Source organism: Protopterus annectens, chromosome 5.part0 (assembly GCF_019279795.1).
Source record: "Protopterus annectens isolate FY-2018-M chromosome 5.part0, PAN1.0, whole genome shotgun sequence".
Classification (NCBI taxonomy): domain Eukaryota; kingdom Metazoa; phylum Chordata; order Ceratodontiformes; family Protopteridae; genus Protopterus; species Protopterus annectens.
Window position 1 is genome coordinate 1,434,077,925 of NC_056735.1, and position 20,548 is coordinate 1,434,098,472.

The 20,548-nt window shown below is 43.1% G+C and overlaps 1 protein-coding gene across 5 annotated transcripts in view; it reads right to left on the reverse strand.

The window, feature by feature from the left end:
* NALCN (sodium leak channel, non-selective) overlaps nt 1–20,548 on the reverse strand; it is a 3,563,801-nt gene that overhangs the window by 155,556 nt on the left and 3,387,697 nt on the right. The gene's annotated exons all lie outside the window — the stretch shown is intronic.

Here is a 20,548-nt window from a genome sequence, read left to right on the forward strand (position 1 = left end):
TGTGATGCTGTAGTCCTCACACCTCAATAATGTCCATCTCACAGGCCAGGAAAAAGGCCAAGGCCTACAGGAAGGCCATTGGTTAATAAAAATGCAACCCAGCTGTTCTGGATGCAATTAGCAAGTGTAAGCCACAGATTGGTACACAGGCAATCACCTATTCATGAGCATTACCTACAAAAGGCAAGCTGCTGCCTATGGTAAATAAGTCTGTGCCTTTCTTTATGAAGACAGACTGCGATATTATAAGCATTATGCTACAGGATTTCTGCACATAAAGGAGAACAGCACTATACTTTCCCGGTCAACAAATAATAAATAAATAAAAATAAAATAAAATAAAAACTATACCAGGTATGTAATAGAACTCTGCATGCAATGGGATGCAGTTATAAAAAATAGGGATTACAACTGTAGGTCTGTAGTCCATATCCTGGAATGACATGTTGCTGTTAGTCAGATGTCCAGCACCTACAGGCGTCCCTTTCAGCTCTATCTGCTATGACATACATCATTGCTCTAGCCCTCTGAGTCCCTTCAACAATGGTCGGCTCATGTATGAATCCTACTGGACTGTGTTTTAGACAATAGTGACAGTAAGTACTGGGGGGTACAGCTGGCATATCACATGATGTACTGTCAGTCAGCTCCTCCCAGTCTGTGAATGTCACACAGGCATAGTTCAAACATTGCCCAGGTGTCCTTGACTGTTCCTGATGTACTCTGGCTAGGTTACTGTGTACTCCACACCCATATGTCATTCTTTGATAGCTATGGCTAGCATACCTGTTGACCCCCTACAGCAGGATAGCAGGTTATAGCTAGTAGTAGTGGGGGGCACAGGCCCACCCTCAGCGACAGAGTGTATATATCGAGCATACAATGTAAGGGAATGAATAAAGTACCAAATATTAATGTACCATAACTGTTTTCTGAGGGGTCTGTTGTGTGACAGCCAGATTCACTACAGTCTGGGAACAACCATTACATATTGTCCAACTGTCTGCCAGACGTCCACATTTGTCTGGCAGAGGGTCCACATATATCAGGCACATGTGTACATTCTGCAAACATCTGTGTACTACAGATGTCAGACACCTACAGGGAGGATACCGTACAGCAAGTTTGCAGTGCTGTCTGTCATTGGATCACACAGATGTTACTGGACTGTCCCCATACACTTATAGTACCACCCACCTATTTGTCGGATGGTGGTTGTATGATATGGTATTGGGACATTGTCCATAGGGGACACGCTACAGTAGATGGATGTGAAGGGTGTGGAGACATAACAACACAGTCTATCACAGCATACAGGGCCATAACCGGTATACCTAGGATCATTGGAGGTTACTAGGCTATTGGCCCTGAGACCCTCATAAGCATAGCCCAGAGTTTAGCCCATGTTTATGCAAGTCAGCACCTGATGCCCCAGTCCGACAGGAACACAGGTGGTATCCAAAAGGTGTATGTCCTGTTTACCATCCAGTTATCCAGGTTTTGCTTAAAAAGGGATAAAGAGGTACTCTGCCTGATGTGGACAGGATGTCCATTCCACAGCTGGGTGAGTGTCTGGGACACACATCTGACCCACCAACAAGTCCTGTTGATGTCACAGACCAGGTTGAGAGTACGTGTGCGGGTTACTCAAGTGGAGTTTCACTTGTGGATGTGCACAATCCCATCAAGGTGGAGCCCGTGATCGTCTTGTATGCCAGACAGAGGTCACCTCTGAGGAGACTGTATGAAACTGGGTAGAGGGATAGGGCTTTTAGCCTATCTGTGTATGGTAGATGTTTGAGGCCCTGGTATTTCTTGGTGAGGAACCTCTGTGGTCTCCCCCGCCTCTGCATGTGCATTGGGGGTACATGATGATAGGGGCATTTTACTCAATAATGAACCTTATTAGGGAGGAATACAGGGATGTTATGACCCTCATGACCCTGGATGAGATACCCTTACAACGGAAGCAACATGGTGGGCAAATGTCATGGTGCTATCAACCTGTGTGCCCAAATCCCTCACTACTGATTGTGTACTTCGGACGTTATTAGTAATGTGATAATTTGTGGGGACATCACTCTTCCCAAAGAGAATGATGCTGCATTTTGTGATATGCAACCTGTGGCTATGTGTCTGGCACCACTCATGTATCTGCATGAGACCCTCTTGGCGGATGTCCACATCACTAGGGCGTTTGGTGACAGCAACCTGCATCCAGTCTTCTACAAATGTGGCTGGCCATAGCCCACTGGTTGTGCCCTGCACCTCAGAACAGTAAATCACACATAACAGAGGCCCCAAGACAGAACATTGTGTTACGTCACTAGTCAAAGGACTACCGCTTGAGGTGGCTTCCCCTATATTGATTAGCTGGAGTGCTGTCAGTCCGCCAGTGTGCTACCCATCTGGTAACATATGGATTGATATCTAATTGAGAGTGTATATATATTATGGCCAAGTGGGGAATACTGTCAAAGTCTTTGGCCAAGTCAAGGTAGGCAGTATTCACTGTCTCCACCTTATCCATGGCTTTGATGATTGTGTCAAAGAAATCAAGCAAATGTAACAGACATGATCCCATTTGACAAAGCCAAACTGTGTGTGATCGGGTGTGTGGAGGTCACCAATGTCGTTGTTAATGAGGTTCATGATAATCTGTTCCATGGCCTTGCAGATCAGGCTAGTTAGGCTGATGGGTCTATAATGTGCCAGATTGGTGGACATTCCACCTTAGTGTAAAGGGATGACAGTGGGTGTTCTCCACTTGGCTGGGTCAAAGGAAGTAGTCAGGCTTTGGTTGAAAACAACCTAATGGTGCTGCAGGTTCATGCTTGAGGCATGTAGGGTGCATCCTGTGATGTGATTGGATCCCATTGGAGGCTGTATTCCATGACTTCGAGATGGCAGTGATGACTTGTTTCCTAGATATAAGGGGAAGGGGGCAGGTACTGGAGATGTCCTGATATAGTGATGGGGGGTGGACAGGAGTGAAGCTTTCACTGACTCTATCAGACAGCAAGTTTGCTATATCTACAGCACTTGTATATCTGGTGCCCTAGACCACCACTTTTGAGTAGATATGGGTGCTTCTTTGAGGTTGCAGACATATGTGAAGAAGGAAATATGACTGTCTGCAGTCACCAATGTGGGCTCAGAGTTTGCTTTGCAGGATTTCAGTAGTGTTCTTACTTGCTTGTTCAGGCTAAGGAGACATTGCTTCAAATTGGGCACCTGCTCCTTCTTAATCTTGGGCAGCACTATTTCACTCCTTTTATAGAGTCTATTTATTGCAGATGTCCACCAAATAGGTTGACTTATCCTTGCAGAGGATGATGTAGTCCTATTGGGTACACCTGACTCAATGCATCTATACAAATGCACGTATAGTGCTTTGGTGTATTTGTGGATATTGGTGTCAGTTCCTACAGAGGAGGAGGGGGCTGTGAAGCTGTTTATACTATCCCTCAGGAGGCTGTAATCAACTTTGGAGATGTTTGTATGTCTGACCCTAGTTAGATGGATATTGTGGAAGATGGTGACTGCAAACATGACCTCTTTATGGTTGGTTTTACCATGGAGGATGATACTGTCGGGATGCTGCAGTGGTTACCCATGTTGTTTAATTTCAACTCCAAAAGATCTTCACCTCATGTGGGGGTAGCAACTAGCTGTTCCAAGGGGTTTGCATTGCCAAATTCCATGAATCTGTGGGCATTTGTGTGCTGTCATGAGTAGTTCTTCCAATCTATGCTTGGGTGGATGAAGTCACCCAGGATCAGAGTACAGTCTCGAATCCCAATAGAGTTGAACAGGTCCATACAGGCAGAATGGGCTTCTTGGTCACATGTGGGGGCCAGTAGCTAGCTATGATTTGAATAGGGGTCTTGGCAATGGTTAACTGCACCTGGAGTGTCTTCTGTGTGTCTTACTGTTTGACCAGCCTGGAGGTGTGTATGTCTTTCATATATAGTGAAATTCCATATCCCTTGGCTTTACTGCCCACCCCTTGGGGTATGACTGTATAATAGGATGGGTGACCATGTAAGTCTGTGGTGCTCTCTGCAGCTTTGAACCATGCATCTGCGATTGCACAAATGTCAGCATTTTCCAGGGTTAAGACTGCTTGCAATGAGTGCAGATTCATGTTTAGACTCTTAGCGTTTAGCAGCATGGCCTTCAATTTGTGACTTGTTGACAGTTTTAAGTTGGTAGTATTAGCATCGCCACTTTTCCTAATAAATGCATTATGGAGGTGGCAAGAACCATGGCCAGAAGCCTAAAGGCCAGGTGAGACAGATGGAGGCCATCTCTGGCAAAGCATCGTGGTCTGTTGATCATATTATCCCAGGCTGTCAGGTATTCGATACTCCTGGAATTGCAATAGAAAGCAAGCCAATTAAGGACAATCATTTTCTGATTGTATTGCAGCATCATTCTTGATGATGGCAGAATGTTGCTTAAGGTTAGTGACATACCTGTCTGGGACACATAATCAGCGGGCTCAATCATGCCTCACTTCATATAGTCCAGGGAGGTACGTCTCAGGCAGGCAAACCAACATAAACTATGACAGACTTATAAGAGTACCTGTTGTTGAGAGACAGCAGTGTGTATGTGATATGGCAGATTCTGGCACCTGACAGACAAGTAACTGTCACATACCCCATATACAGCCTGGTAAGAGGCACATCTGTATGTCTCACAGTGGAGTTTCCTTTGACCAATATGTTTGATTTATGGTGATGCCTTAGTGGCTGTGCGACACAGGTGTGTGGCTATGCATGGCATGTGGTGTGGAGGGCTGTGGAGTTTGCATGTGTTTTTGCCTCAGACGTTTCCTTTGTTTGGGGACATTTATGTTGAGGACTTCCGCATATTTTGGTGTGTTATGTAAATGTGGGTGGTGGGTGAGGTGTACTGATTGTGTTGACAAGCTTTTTGGTGCCATATATGTGGACTTGAGAGGGAGAGAGCATAGACTGTAGGTTCCTAATGCCATTGCATCTCTCACAATTGTGTTACTTGGTGGTGTTTGTAGATGGTTGTCCGTGTACATGAGGCAGTTGCTACACTGTGTCAGGATGTCCATATCAACCAGACTGGTAGGGGAAACTATAGAACACTGTCCAGCCATATTTGTCAGAATCTGAAGGAAGAATAGCAGGGAGACTGAAGGGGTGGGCCTACAGCCCAGGTGCTTAAAACAAAAGTAGGAGGCTTACACTATCGCATGCAATGTAGACAGACTATAAACAAGCAGTAATAGGTGCAACAGAAAGATGCAGTTGAACACCTTAGAGAAAATGCAGCAAGTAGCAGGAAACAGCAGGATGAGGATGGAAACACATGGTGTATTGCCAAAATGTTGCTGATAGCCACATACATACTGTGGTGATAGATGTTGGGGTATGATGTGGGAGTTAGTGGAGGATTGTGCTAGCAAATGTAGATGTGCTGGGTTTGTACATAATGGAGAGAAATGTTTGTGGTCCTGTGACATGTTCCCCTCTTCTTATCTTTCAGGAGCAATGTGCAGATGGAGGAAACCACCTTTTTCTGTGGCCGAGAATGAAGTTGTAGTTGACAGCCTTAGACTGCATCACAACATCCTGCTGTTGAGGAGTTGCCAGAATCAGGAACAATGCCCTGCACTGTGGGTAGACCTCGTTACATCAGTAAATCATGTAGAGCTACAGGAAAGAAGCTATGAGCAGGTCCAACACCAGGCCACAGATATGATAAATGCTGCACAGTAAAGGGCTGCAGGTGTGGCCAGGGACCATGCTGTCACTGGTGGAGGGTCTGCAACACAACAGCCACTCTCGGCCACAGAGGAGTTCCTGACAAACCTGGGTTCAGCCACCAGCTTGCAAGCATCCATCACCCCATACAACATGGAGGTGGGTGGCACAGCTTCCACAGCAGAGAAGCATCCAGGTAAGCCCCCTGTGGTCATCACTTTAATACTGCAGTAGTCATAGTGGCAGGCAGTCTCTACATACCTGTACACAGATGTCAGATCAATCTGCATTGGGGGGTTGTAATGCACACGTGTGCACACATACTCAGAAGATCAGCAATGTGAGCAGTATCACAGTTTGTATTATACATGTTGATATACACACATATTATCCTGTACCAATGCCACATTTGTGTTCGCTGACAACACCTCTCCCACACAATTCCATAGGTACATCTTGTGTGGCTGGCGTCCAACATCCTGTAGCCGGTGAGTGTGAAAGTGTTTTGTTATCACTCATCTATACTCTAGGAATGTTAAGGGCTGCCAGTATGCCATGGACACAACTGTCAAGCTTAGCCATAGTATAACACTTGTATGTTCAGTTGTGAAGGGGTTCATTGCAGTGCATTGAACTGGTAATCACAGTAACATATTTGCAAGAGCTATAACATATTTGCATGTATTTTTGTGAAGGTGTACTTCTATATAGGGGCAATAGTATGGTGGAGAAGGTCCATCACATACACTGACATGTCGCTTATCATACAGGTGTATAGTACTGGCAACATTAACCAGACATAACTGCAGTGCAAGTTGCGAAAGTCCTGTCTTGTCTGTGTCTATTGTGGTCTGCTTGTGTGTTGTGCATGGGTTCAGTAATAAGGTGTGGTATGTATAATGCACTTGTGGCACATCACCTTTATATGTGTGTGTGTGTGTGTGTGTGTGTGTGTGTGTGTGTGTGTGTGTGTGTGTGTGTGTGTGTGTGTGTGTGTGTATCAGCAGACATAGGCCTGTTGGGTGTGTATATACTATTGTATGTAGAATATCCACACACACACACACACACACACACACACACACACACACACACACACACACACACACACACACACACACACACACACACATGATGGCTGATGTGAGATTAGAACCCCTACCTACCTACTAATACACACTACAGCTCACAGTATTAGTTGTACATACCACTGGTAACAATGGGTGTGCAAGTGGCTGCAGCACTACATCACTCTATACCTTTCTGTGTGTGTCTCTCTTCCCCTCTCTCTGTCTCTCTTTATATAAGAGAGGTAGGCACAGGCCTTAAAATGTATTAGCATTGCACACACATAGGCAAGACAGACGCACTGCTGTAAGGGGATATACTTACTCACACACACACTCACAGAGTTGTCATTGGGATTAGAACCCCTACCTATCTAGATGTATATAATATAGTGCTATGTACTTATTGCATGCGCCACTATACTTATGTATTTAGAGAGTGTCTAACTGTGCTTTTAAGGTGGATGACATCAGCAGACCCTGTAAAGTAAGACAATGTGGGGGTTAACAGGTAGGCATGGGTCTTAAAATGCATTGGTATTGCACATATATAGGCAAGACAGACACACTGCTGCAAGGGGATATACTTATGCACACACACACACACACACACACACACACACACACACACACACACACACACACACACACACACACACACACACACACTCACAGAGTTGCCATTGTTGGGATTAGAATCCCTACCTATCTAGTTGTAGAGAGTATAGTGCTACATACATATTACAATGCAGCATGGAGCATATGTGTTTGGAGTGTGTCTGACACTAATGTTGGGGTGGATGACATCAGCAGCTGTTGACAGGGAGGCCACTGTTGTGGCAGACACTAGTCACAGGGCCATAATATGATTGACCATTGCACAGACATAGGCCTGTTGGGTGTGTGTATACTGCTGTATGTAGAATATCTACACACACACACACACACACACACACACACACACACACACACACACACACACACACACATTCATACACACATGCACGGTGGCTGATGTGTGATTAGAACCCCTACCTACCTACTAATACACACTACAACTCACCATACTAGTTGCACACACCACTGGTAACAATGGGTGTGCAAGTGGCTGCAGCACTACATGACTCTATATCTTTCTGTGTGTGTGTGTGTGTGTCTCTCCCCCTCTCTCTGTCTCTCTCTATATAATATATATATATATATATATATATGTATATATATATATATATATATATATATATATATATATATATATATATATGTTACCTATATTTATGTATCTATCTAGAACTCTACAGATACATATATATCTTATATGTGCCACATACTGATAAATAAGTGTAATCATGTCTGATGGGGATAGGGAGAGACAGTTAGGTATACGCAGCTGTCTGTATGCACAGAGATATATTGACATCTCAGTTTTCTATTATCAGATGAGGCTTCAGACATGGGCTGAAATTAGCTAAATGTAGTAGCATGCCCAGTGTGGCCATCAGTACTTAGAAGAGGACTCCAGTCCAGACCTACCTGTACTCCAGTCTAGGATTTTGTGTGCTACAGCCAATTGGCTGTTGCACCTAATTAAACAGTCCAGCACCTCCCTGATATAATGTCCAAGTAATTCCCCAGCTGTGTGCTGCCCATAATATCCAACTCATACCTATGGTGTGTACAGATTGTAATTGACTGAACAGGGTTTTTCATCATATGTCTGGTATGTTTTACATAGCAATGTGATTTCCTGGTACATCAATGGCAGATCATTATAGACTGACGTGAGGAACTGCTGACAGACATTTGAGTTACTGATGCCATACACAGCAGGGAACGCATGCTACTGCATGACCTGTTCTACTCTGCACTTTCTACATTTGTCTGGCTAGTAGTGCATCCTTCTTATATGTGGGCCTTTGTCCCATTCATGTTCCTGGCTTTGTCCACAATTTCTGCTCTATGTAGTTGTATGTATGTTGTGACTGGGGTACAAGATGTAACATCACACACAGGGTTACAGACTTCACACCTCTGACTGTACCTGTTCTGCAGGATGTCCAGCATTGCACCCCATATGTCTGCTCTGGTCCTCATACAGTTTGTGTTGTATTGGTATTATAATGCTACATTGTGCCCATACCTCTCAACCTCTTAGAGCATGAAATCTGGACAAAGCTATATATAAAAGTGGGACACAGGCCCAAAAATAGGGACATTTTTTTAACATTGCTCTTACAAACTTAGACAGTTGGTAAAATAACAGGTTTTGTATTAGCATGACTTTTCTGAAGGGTATGAAGTCTGCATCTCAAATGCCTGTCATTATTTTCTAATGTCAAACTTTATTGATTTGCCACTAGTTTGCCAGAAAACTGCAATGTTATGTAGGGTAAATATATGTGCTCACTGGCATGAGTTTGCATGGCAGCCAGGAACTGATGTATTATCCTGGATGCAGATGCCTGTGAGACTCCCATCATGTCCCCAGTAGGTCTTTGAAAAGTACCTGTAGCTAGTATTCTAAGGGCTACACATACCTTTGTTTCCACTGGGATGGGTTCCCCTCTGTTGGATCTGGGTCTGAGTTGAGGGCAGCAAAGCTCAGTGAGTTCTTGTAGTATGTTCCTGTCCTCCCTGTAGCTGTATACTATCTCCACCTCATGTAGCCCCTGGAAGGTTACCCTGGGACTGAACACTCTTCTCGTTTTCAGTCTAGGCCTATTGACAGCACCGGCACCAGCACTGATCCCAGCCTCTAGCACATACAGATGTAGCAGAGCAGCAGCAGCCCCTATCATTTTGTCAGCTAAATTTCCCAAGTGTGCACTACAATTGTGCAGGGTATGTGGGAAAAATCAGATTGAATGGTGTATGCATACTTTATATGCAGATGCAGCCTGTGTGATTGGCTGACTATGGTGCATTCCACCTCCCAGGTTTATCATAGAAGGTTTTGAATGGTCCAGTGTCAGTGGAACAGGGTTTTCAGACATTTATAGTTGATTGGCTTTCCCAGGCTATTTCCTTTTTTTTTAATTCCCTTCCCTTACCTGCTAAGCATTGAGGTGCAGTGTGCAAACCCACATCACTAGTATAAACAGTGCTTAGCAGTTTAGACATACCCCCATACATGGGCAAACTCAGCTTAGCTTAAACCAGCTAAAACATGTGCTGTGGGGCTAAAGCAGCACTGGACACACCCCCTTGCTTAGTTGTGCTTAGCTCAGTGCAAACAGGTGCTCCTGAGTTCCAATCCACTTCAACATAATGTGACACACACCCTTTTGATGTCAGCTACCTGTTCTACTAACATCAACATGGTTCTGGCCCTACATGGGTTTTATCTGCAGACACAGTGGCCCATATTTGCTATTCAGTAACCCCAGCTCATTTGCATACAAATCCTTGCATATACCCTGGATACTTCACTACTCCAGGGCCTGCCTCCTTAGCAATCACTGAAACCTGTCATTGTATACTCTGCATGCAGGGCACTATATTGCATTCGTTTTGCAAATGTCTGATTTTCAGTTTTTCAACATTTTAATATATTTTTTTGCATAATGTCATGTTTGAGCACAAAAGTAATATGTGTATTAAAAGAAATTTTATATTTTATAATGATTTGCATTGCTTTTTGGACTCCCTGGGCATAGGTTTGGGCATTTCCATGCTTACACTGCAATATCCAACTCTCTTTTTGGGCTTTTACAGCCCCTGTTTAATTTTTACATTTCTGTACACGGTTATTTTCTGTATATATTTCTGACACCGACATGGCTTCTACATGGGTACCTTTCTGCTTACTGGATCGCAAATCACCCTCATTTGCAAGGATTTCATCTGCTTATGAGGTAATTTGCATTCCATGCTCATGCACACCCCTTTGCTCTGTTTACTGGATCGCTTGGCTGCCAGTTTCCATGTTCCAGCCGTGCCACTATGCCTACATGGAAAATCACTCCATGTAGGCTTTACTGAATTTCCCACTTGGTCTTGTATGAAACCTAGAGGCAAGTGAGTTTCAGGTACATCTTGCTAGACAGTTGAAGGAGAGAGGGGGTAAAACTGGACCTAAATTTATTGGCCAGTAGGTTCATTAAATCTTCAGCCTCATATGTGAGGCATCCATCGATAACACTATTATGTTTTGTTTAATGAAGTTTCAATTGAAAGGAACTGAAAACATCCTTCAATTGCTACATTTTTCTGTGTCTGTGTGTATAGCACTTCTGCCTGAAAACAATTTCACAGACATGAAACTGCAATTTAGGTAAACAAACCATAGACTGAAAGTATATAGAAAGATTCTAGACAACACCCCTCCCCCTAACAGACAAGCTGTGCACCCCTATAAAAGTGTACCAGTTTGAAGGAAGATGTAGTCCTACTGTTTGTAACTTGCGTTATTCTAAATATTGGCACAGTATGTCAATTCAGATATCAATAAATATTTAAACAGACGTACTAAGCAAATACAGCAGTAAATGAAATGCATTGCATAGTATTAGTAGTTATATCAGAAATGTTAAGGAAAAAAGGTGAAATCAGGTTAACAATTGTCTTATGTCTTCTACATCTAGTGGACGAGAAGACTACATATAATAAAGTCCAGCAGAGCAGGAGACTCACCAGATTAGTTGAAGCTGCTGGTAAGCATGATTACAGTAGTAAATGGACTATTCTGTCAAACCGATTTTATTATTCTTTATAACTGCAAGCATTATAAAGGCCTGCATTGCTTTCAGTATATTACTGCAACCCAATCTAAAAGGTATGTCAATGTATAAATGCAGTATTCTGTCTTTAACTGATTTCATTTCTCTATATAACTGCAAGTATTTATAAAGGATGGGAAATAAAGGCCTACACTGCTTTTAGTACAGTACTGCAACCAAACCATGAAACACATACTTCACAAAACCAGTGTGCCATGCAATCACAGCCCTTAAGGCAAAATAATATACCCAACATACTAGTAACAGGTGACTCTATAGTCAGGCACACTGACGTCCCACTCACTAGGCTGAATAAGAAGAAGGTCACTGTTAGCTGCCTGTCGGGTGCCAGGATCCGCCAGAAAACACAAGCACTCAGGTCACTCCAGAAAAAGTACAAATACAACTCTGTCATTGTCCATGTTGGTGTGAATGACCTGAGCCATACCTCCCTGGACTACATGAAAAGAGACATGGAAGAGCTCTCTGATCATGTAGCCCAGGCCGGTATGACCCTGACCCTGAGTAGCATCCCTCCCTCACCAAGAATGATACCACTGTATAAAGAAATAAATTACCAATTTCAACAATTGGCTAAGTTTCTGGTGTCATTCAAAGGGGATCCAGGGTCTGTCCACCTGGGATGACATGCTCGACAAGCCACGCTGTTTCGCTAGAGATGGCTTGCACCTGTCTCCCTTAGGCTTTCGAATACTGACCAAGGCTCTTACCACCTCCATAGTGCCTTTTTAGGCAAGGCTCAAAAGACAAACCCAGCACCATAAATAGCACAAGTAACAAAAAACTGAGGGTAATGCTACTCAATGCCAGAAGTCTAAACCTCAAAATGCACGCACTCGAGGCACTTCTCAGTATGGAGAAAATCGATATATGTGCAGTAACAGAAACCTGGTTTAAGGCTCCAGAGAGCACCCCAGCACTACCAGGCTACAACTCATACCATACATTTCGGCCACAGAACTTGGACTGAAATACGAAAGGCAGGGCCGTATCCATATTCATCAAGGATACCCACACCTCCAGGTTAGTGGCACAGCACAATGCTTCAAAGATCATCCACATGCAACTAACAATGGGCAAAACTGCAATTCAAATTGTAGCTTGCTACAGATCACCCACCATGTCCCAGGACTCCCATTCCACATTTCTGGAAACACTGGGAAACATAAAGGTCCTACCAAACACCCTAATATTGGGTGATTTCAATTACCCAAACATTAACTGGGAGAACTACTCAAGTACTAACTCCCTTGCCCAACATTTCCTAGAATTTATAAACTCAAATGCCCTGGATCAACTGGTCAACACTCTCACCAGAGGTGACAACATATTGGACCTGGTCATCACCAATATGGGTGACTGGTGTTCCACACCGGAGGTCAACCCCTCGCAGGTTAGATCTGACCATAAACAAATCTCTTTGGATATCCACATTCCTCCCCCACCCCTGGACAAGGAAACCACCATGAAAAATTTTTCAAAGGCAAACTTCACGTTACTTAAGACCGAGGTGGAAAGTTTCAAAGCCCCCATGCTAAAGGATAACGCTGTCCAAGCTGCAAAATCCTTTACTAATGCATTCTATGGGCACCTACAAGAATGCATGGATCATGCTATCCCAAGGAAAACCAAGACTCACTCTTCCAAGAAAAGGAAACCAGTCTGGTGGACTCTTTTCATAAACAAGCTATACAATAGAAGGAGGAAACTAGTACAGAAAAGTGTAAAATCCCAAGAAGGGAAGACATCTCTGATCAGTATCAGCAAAAAACTACAATCCGTCGTAAAATCATCCAAGGCGAGTTTCAAAAGAAAAATTGCCAAGGACTCCAAAGATAACCACAAGGCATTCTTTAGCTATGTCAAGAATCTAAATAGCAATGCTCAGATCTGCTCAGAGTTAGTGCAGAATGGCACAAAATAAATTGAACCAACCGATATAGCCAACATCCTGGCAGACCGGTTCAGTGCAAATGTCACCCCCCCCCACCTCCAAAAGGGCCCATAACCATACCAGAAGAATGTAGAGCCCCTGAAATCACAGACACTTAGGTTAAAACAGCCCTCTCCAAAGACAAAAACACAACATCAATGGGGCTGGACAGTGTCCCAGTCTGCATCCTACATGAGCTCAAAGATGAACTAACCCCTCAGCTAAACATACTGTTCAACCTCAGCCTCTCCACAGGCTACATACCCATAGAGTGGTGCACAGCAATGGTTATTCCACTCCACAAAGGTGGAGCCACAACAGACCCCATGAACTATCACCCTATAAACATGACTAGCTTGGTCTGCAAGGCTATGGAGCACATCATCATGGAACTCATTAACAGAGACATTGGGAACCTCCAAACACTAGACCTTACCCAGTTCAGCTTTCTTAAGGGCAGATCATGCCTCGTAAACCTGGTGGACTTCTTTGAGACAGTTCCCAAGGCTATAGACGAGGGAAAGGTGGTACATACAACCTACTTAGACCTCGCAAAGGCCTTCAACACCATTCCCCATTCTGGTGTTATAGACACGCTCACCAGCCTGAGCATAAACCCCTACGTCACAAGATGGGTTGCCAACTGGCTCACGGACAGAACCCATATGGTGAGAGTTGCGGGAGCTAGGTCCGACTCTAAACTGGTTACAAGTGGCATTCTCCAGGGCTCAGTCCTAGGACCCCTACTGTTCAGCATATACTTCTCAGAGGTACAGGCAAGCACAGGAGGACTATGGCTGACCAAGTTCACAGACGACTAAAAACTAGGGGCTATAATTGACACTCTGGCTGACACAAACATCCTCCAAAAGGGTCTCACTCAGATGGATACCTGGTGTCAAAATCATGGCCTCAAGCTAAATGCCAAAAAGTGCATAGTCATCTCCTTTCGAAAAAACAAAGTACCCACAAACTACCACAGAGGTAGTAGTCCCCTAAATATGGAAGATGTAATAAGGGATCTAGGGACCAAAGTAGATAGTAATCTCTCCTTTGATAATCACATTGCCAAAGTGGTTAGAAAATCCTTCTATGTGGCCCACCTAATCACAAAAGGGTCCGCATCCAGGTCAAAAGAGGTCATTGTGTCCCTCTACTCATCACTCATTAGACCCATCATAGAGTACACTGCCCCATTTGGGATGTACCTTACAAGACACCTGCAACAGCTGGAAAGACCACAGAAGTACCTCACCAAGAGGATCACTGGCCTCAAACAGATGGTCTATGCAGCTCGACTGAAGAAACTCCAGCTTTACTCGGTTGCATACTGCCTACTCAGAGGTGATCTCTGCCTGACATACAAGGCCATGTCGAACCCAGAATGGATGGACATGCTCCACCTAAAGAAAACCTTATCCCCTTGAGCCACACACTCTAGGGGATCTAAACCTCACCACAACAATAAATAGGACGTGCTGGAGGGATAGATTCCTGTCCCCCAGACTTCCCATGCTTTGGAACAAGATTCCAATCTACATTAGGCAGAGCTCCTCGCTAACACTTTTAAGAGAAACCTTGATGAGTGGATGGGAAACAGAAAGTCTACCCGGGATCACTTCAGTGGCTCTGCTGGACAGAGGCCCAGGGAACTAATCTAAGGGGGTGGCGAAAGCCAACACATTCTGGCTAGGCTTATAAATGCCTTCGGGCAGATAGCCTAGTACCTAACTATGAACCTATGATGATGTACCTTTCGGTTGTTCCTGGTCAGGGGTCACCACAGCAGAACTCCGGTCCGTTCATGATTGGCAGTAGATTTTTTTTTTTTTACAGTGCCGAGTTGCCACCCCGATGCCCAACCTTCAAAGAAGGCACGCCCATTCATGCTCGTACCTACCTGCATGTCTTTAATGTCACTCGACCGTGGGGATTACATGCAGACTCCACACAGAAAGCGCTCCAGCCGAGAATCGAATGGGAGAGCCTCTTGCTGTGAGGCGACAATGCTAACTGCTGCACCACCACGGCTACCTACCTACCTACTTACCTATGAATCTATGAAATATAAAAGATGTGAATGTATAAATGCAGTGTGCTGTTTTTAACTGATTTTATTACATATATAACTACAATTATTTATAAATGGTGGTTTCAGTACAATATTGCAAAAAAATGCATACCAGGCACACATGACATGCAATTATCATTTATGTTAGCATAGTAGAGTGCAAAATGTAAACCCCTCCAGGACTTGATAGTAATACACATATTCTTTTCAAGTATGCATAAGCACTGTTCATATCACTGTTCCCATGCATACATAACCACTCCCCATGTCATTGTTCCCATGTATGCATAAGCACTTCCCAAACATTCTGTTTCATTTAAGATTCATAAAAAATAAAATTATTTTAAAGTAAGAAATGGAATGCTGTTTAATGTTATGAGTGAAACTATTGTGTGTATTTTCTCTTTGTCCCACCCTTTTTTTTCCATTTTTTTTATTCTATTACACATTGCTTTGTCCTTCTTTATTTACTTCCTTTCCCATGTCTGTTCATTTTTTTACAGATCCAAATTCCTTAGGAGTAGCCCAGCTGTATACCATTCAGGTTACAGACTTTTTACTCTCTCTTTTTACTCGCTACTTGTCCAGGGACATCCTGACATGGACAGGGCAGGGGCAGGGACAGTGGCACTGGTCCTGTAGGCACCCTGTAATACGGCATCCTGGAAAGCCTCACTGAATAGTGGCTTTGGGACTTGGTTGAGGATGTTGCAGACCAGGACATGGACAGATGGCTTCATCCTATTGAGATGTCTCTTCATTCCCTGTCCCCTCAACATGGGTGTGTTCCACTGCAACACCATCTGGCAGTGGAAAAGTTTGAAGCTTTGTTAATTAGGGACTGTTGCTGGGCGCTACTCCTCATCACTCCTTCTCTCCTCTCCTCTTTTCTACACCCTCTTACCTACTTCCCACCCACACTACCTATTACATAAAAAGAAATATATTGAAAAAGCTGATTATATTCCCCTCCAAAAAAAATAGTACCCCACCTCTGCCACCTCTTCCAGCACAACCCTCCTGATCTGTTCCTGCTGTCTCCCCTTTTTTCACTCTTTCCTATCTCAGCCTTTCCACTCTTTAATGAAAACAACAGGGTGTCCAAATAAGGATACCCCTACATAAAAGACAAATAAAACCCTTTATTTTGTTAAAATATTAAAATAAAAGCTGGGCAGTGAACCACTTGCCTTAAGTCTTTCAATTGTGACTTCTCATAGCTGCGTTCATCTGCAATATCTGAGTATATATGAAGCCTATGACTTTCATGTACTCCATCCCATACCCTTATTTATCTTTTTATGATTTATGCTTTTGCAATAGTAGGCGTTATCAAAATACCTTTGCTTTTCTTTAGTCAGCGTGAATAACCTATGCCAGGTTTATTTGCATATAGTTGTAGCAGTAATGAAATCCCGGACTATGAATACCACTCTAAGTCTTATAACTAACATAGTTATGCTTTCAAAATTGTCCCATACAGCTGGGATACAATCTCTTTTAGTAGGCCTTTCCCTATCTGTTTTTCTCATGCTCTTTCTCTCTTTCGTTTGGCAGCCTCTCAGTAGCGTTTCCTTTTGAATTTGTTTAAAAAGACTGATCTCCAGCTTTCTCACGACGTTTTCTTCAAGGTCTTCTTTCAGTCTGCTACCTGTTTTACTGACATCAAATCCCCTCCACGTAAACACACAAGAAGGGCAAACTGTACTCTGCATGAGCTTACCTCAGCCCTGCTTTTCTACAGAATTGTATCATTGTCAAATTGCTGTAACTAATACAACAAAATTTTACTCTGTTCATAAAGCAACATTCCCACTTAAACTGATAACTGTACTGGCTAATATGACAAAAAGTTTCTTCCTCTTGTCAAAGGACAACTTTTATTTACAATAGCAGTTCTGTTTACACACTTTGCATATAAATACAGTCCCATCTTCATTATTTACATCTATATAATAAGATCTTCCTTACTATAATATCTATCTGTATATGTACGTTTACTATAAAATAATTGAACTACAGTTTACAGAAAGTCACATACATTTGACTGAAAAGCACTTGACTGAAAACTCACATAACCGAAAACCCATTTAACTGAAAGTGATTTCACTGAATTACAAATCATATAAAATATTTAACAAAACAAAATACAGCAAAAATGTTTTCTTCAGGGGACAAGACCTCCTGCATCCCACAACTGGGGGACTTTGCCCCCGCAAACCTCTTAATTAAATATACTAACTCCATTAGTGCAAAATAATGGAGAAAAGAAAAATAAAACACCATGCATAGTGAATCCGTGCTGGTGCACAAACACAAACATCTATGAATTTGGGGATATGACATTACAGGGGGCACTGATAATCCACACACAATCTTCTAGGTTCACTTCACTATCAGATCATATCCTCATAAATGACACCATGACATACTGATTACTAACTTCTACACATTTCTGTTACGTCTGATTCAATGAAATGAGTTTCAGTAAAATGGGCTTTTGGTCATATGCATTTGCAGTCAAACTGTTCATAGGTTCATAGGTAGGTACTAGGCTATCGGCCCAAGGGCCTAAGTAAGCCTAGCCAACAAGGTTCCCTGATTTACATCACCCAAGAAAGTTAATTTCCTGTGCCCCTGTCTAGCAGAGTAACAAAAGTGATCCCCAGGGTGTATTTCCTATTTCTCGTCCACTCATCAAGATTTTTCTTGAAGAGTGCTAATGTGGAACTTTGCTTGACATAGATGGGTAGCTTGTTCCAGAGTATAGGAAGTCTCTGGGACAGGAATCTATCCCTCTAGCATGTCCTGTTTATTGTGGTGACAAGGTTTAGGTCCCTAGAGCGTGTAGCTTGGAGGGATTGGGATTTCTTTAGGTGTAGCATGTCCAACAGATCTGGGTTTAACATAGCTGTATATGTTAGGCAGAGATCTCCTCAGAGTAGGCAATATGTTACAGAGTAAAGCTGGAGTTTTTTGAGATGGTCAGTGTAGGGCATCTGTTTGAGGCCTGTAATCCTCTTTGAGAGGTATTTCTGTGGCCTTTCCAGTTGCTGCAGAAGTCTTGTGAGGTACATTCCAAAAGGGGCATTGTACTCTATAATGGGTCTAATGAGTGCCGAGTAGAGGGGAACAATGACCTCTTTTCTCCTGGATGAAAACCCTTTTGTGATGAGGTGTGCCACATAGAAGGATTTCCTGACTACTGTGGTGATGTGATTATCAAAGGAGAGACTACTGTCCACCTGGGTCCCAAGGTCTCTTATCACACATTTGGCATTAAGTAGACTGCTGTTTATGTGGTATGTCATGGGTACAGAGTTTTTACCAAAGGGGATGACAATGCACTTTTTGGCATTGAGCTTGAGGCCATGCCTCTGACACCAGACATCTGTCTCAGTGAAGCCCTTCTGTAGGATGTCCAGATCATTTGGGGACTCAACTATGGCTCCTAGTTTGCAGTCATCTGTGATTTTCATTAGCCAGAGGCCTTCTGTGTTAACCTGTACTTCAGAGAAGTAGATACCAAACAGGAGAGGTCCCAGGACTGAACCCTGTGGTACTCCACTTGTCACTGGCTTGAAGTCAGATTTGGAGTCTGCAACTTTTACAGTGTGGGTTCTGTCAGTGAGCCAGTTGGCAACCCGTCTTGTGACATAGAGATTTATACCTAGTTTAATGAGTTTAGCTAAAATTCCAGAATGGGGGGTGGTGTTGAAAGCCTTGGCATGGTCAAGATAGGCTGTGTGAACCACCTTACTCTCATCTACGGCTTTGGTGACTGCCTCAAAGATGTCGATCAGGTTCAGAAGGCATGATCTGCCTTTCACAAACCCGAACTGGGTGGGGTCCAGAGTTTGGAGGTTACCAATGTCTTTGTTTATTAGCTCCATGATGATACATTCCATGGGCTTGCAGACCAGGCTCATCAGGCTAATAGGACGATAGTTCCCAGGATCAGTGGTGGCTCTCCCTTTGTGGAGTGGGATAACTGTTGCTGTGTGCCATTCAGTGAGCACAAAGCCTGACATGAGACTGTGATTGACCATGGTGCTTACGTGGAGAGCCAGTTCATTTTGAAGTTCATGTAAAATGCAGCCTGAGATGTTGCCCGGTCCCATGGATGCTGTTTGTTTGGTTTTAGAGAGTGCAGCTTTTACCTGCATAGATGTGATTACAGGGACTCTGCATTCTTCCTGTATAGATATGGACCCTTTAGGGGGTGAGAGGAGGGTAAAGTTAGCACTGGACCTGTCTGCCAGGGTGTTGGCAATATCAGTCGGTTCTGTAATTTTTGTGCCATTGTGCTGTAACTCAGAGCAGATCTGGGTTTCAGACATTTGATTTCAATCAAATACAGTTCAATCATATTACAGTAAACCGTATATATGTGTGTGTGTGTATATATATATATATATATATATATATATATATACATATATATGGTATTCCACCAGTGTACCACTCCTTCAAATTCACAGAAAACTGAGATACATACAAAACACAAAATGAAAAGCAGAACACTTGGATTTCCTAAACAAAACTATCATCATTACATAAAATGCTACAAGATACCTTGTTTCAAGTTTACAGTCATTAAGGGTATCTCCACCACACAGGCTTAATCTCCCTTAATCTTCATGGCAAATATTTTTTTTTTTAAGTCAGAGATGTAGGCCTTAGTTAGGTCTTCTTTTCAGTTCTATTAACTAAAGTTTCCTTGAACTTGCCATAGCCTTAATCCTCTGAACTTGTCATAGCCTAAATCTGCTGTAAGTCCCAAATGGGACATCCAACTCCCAATTCAATGATATTCTGGTGAGAACCCCTACTCTGACCCATGATGAAATTCTAGCTCTGGGAACAACTTTCAGTCTTTGGCCTTCCTGGCTCTATCCTTTTGCACAAGCTTAAAATAGGAATTAAACCTTCATTATTTTCACTAATGGGATTAGTTTCCAACTAGATGGCTATGAGAATTTTAGATACAAGACACA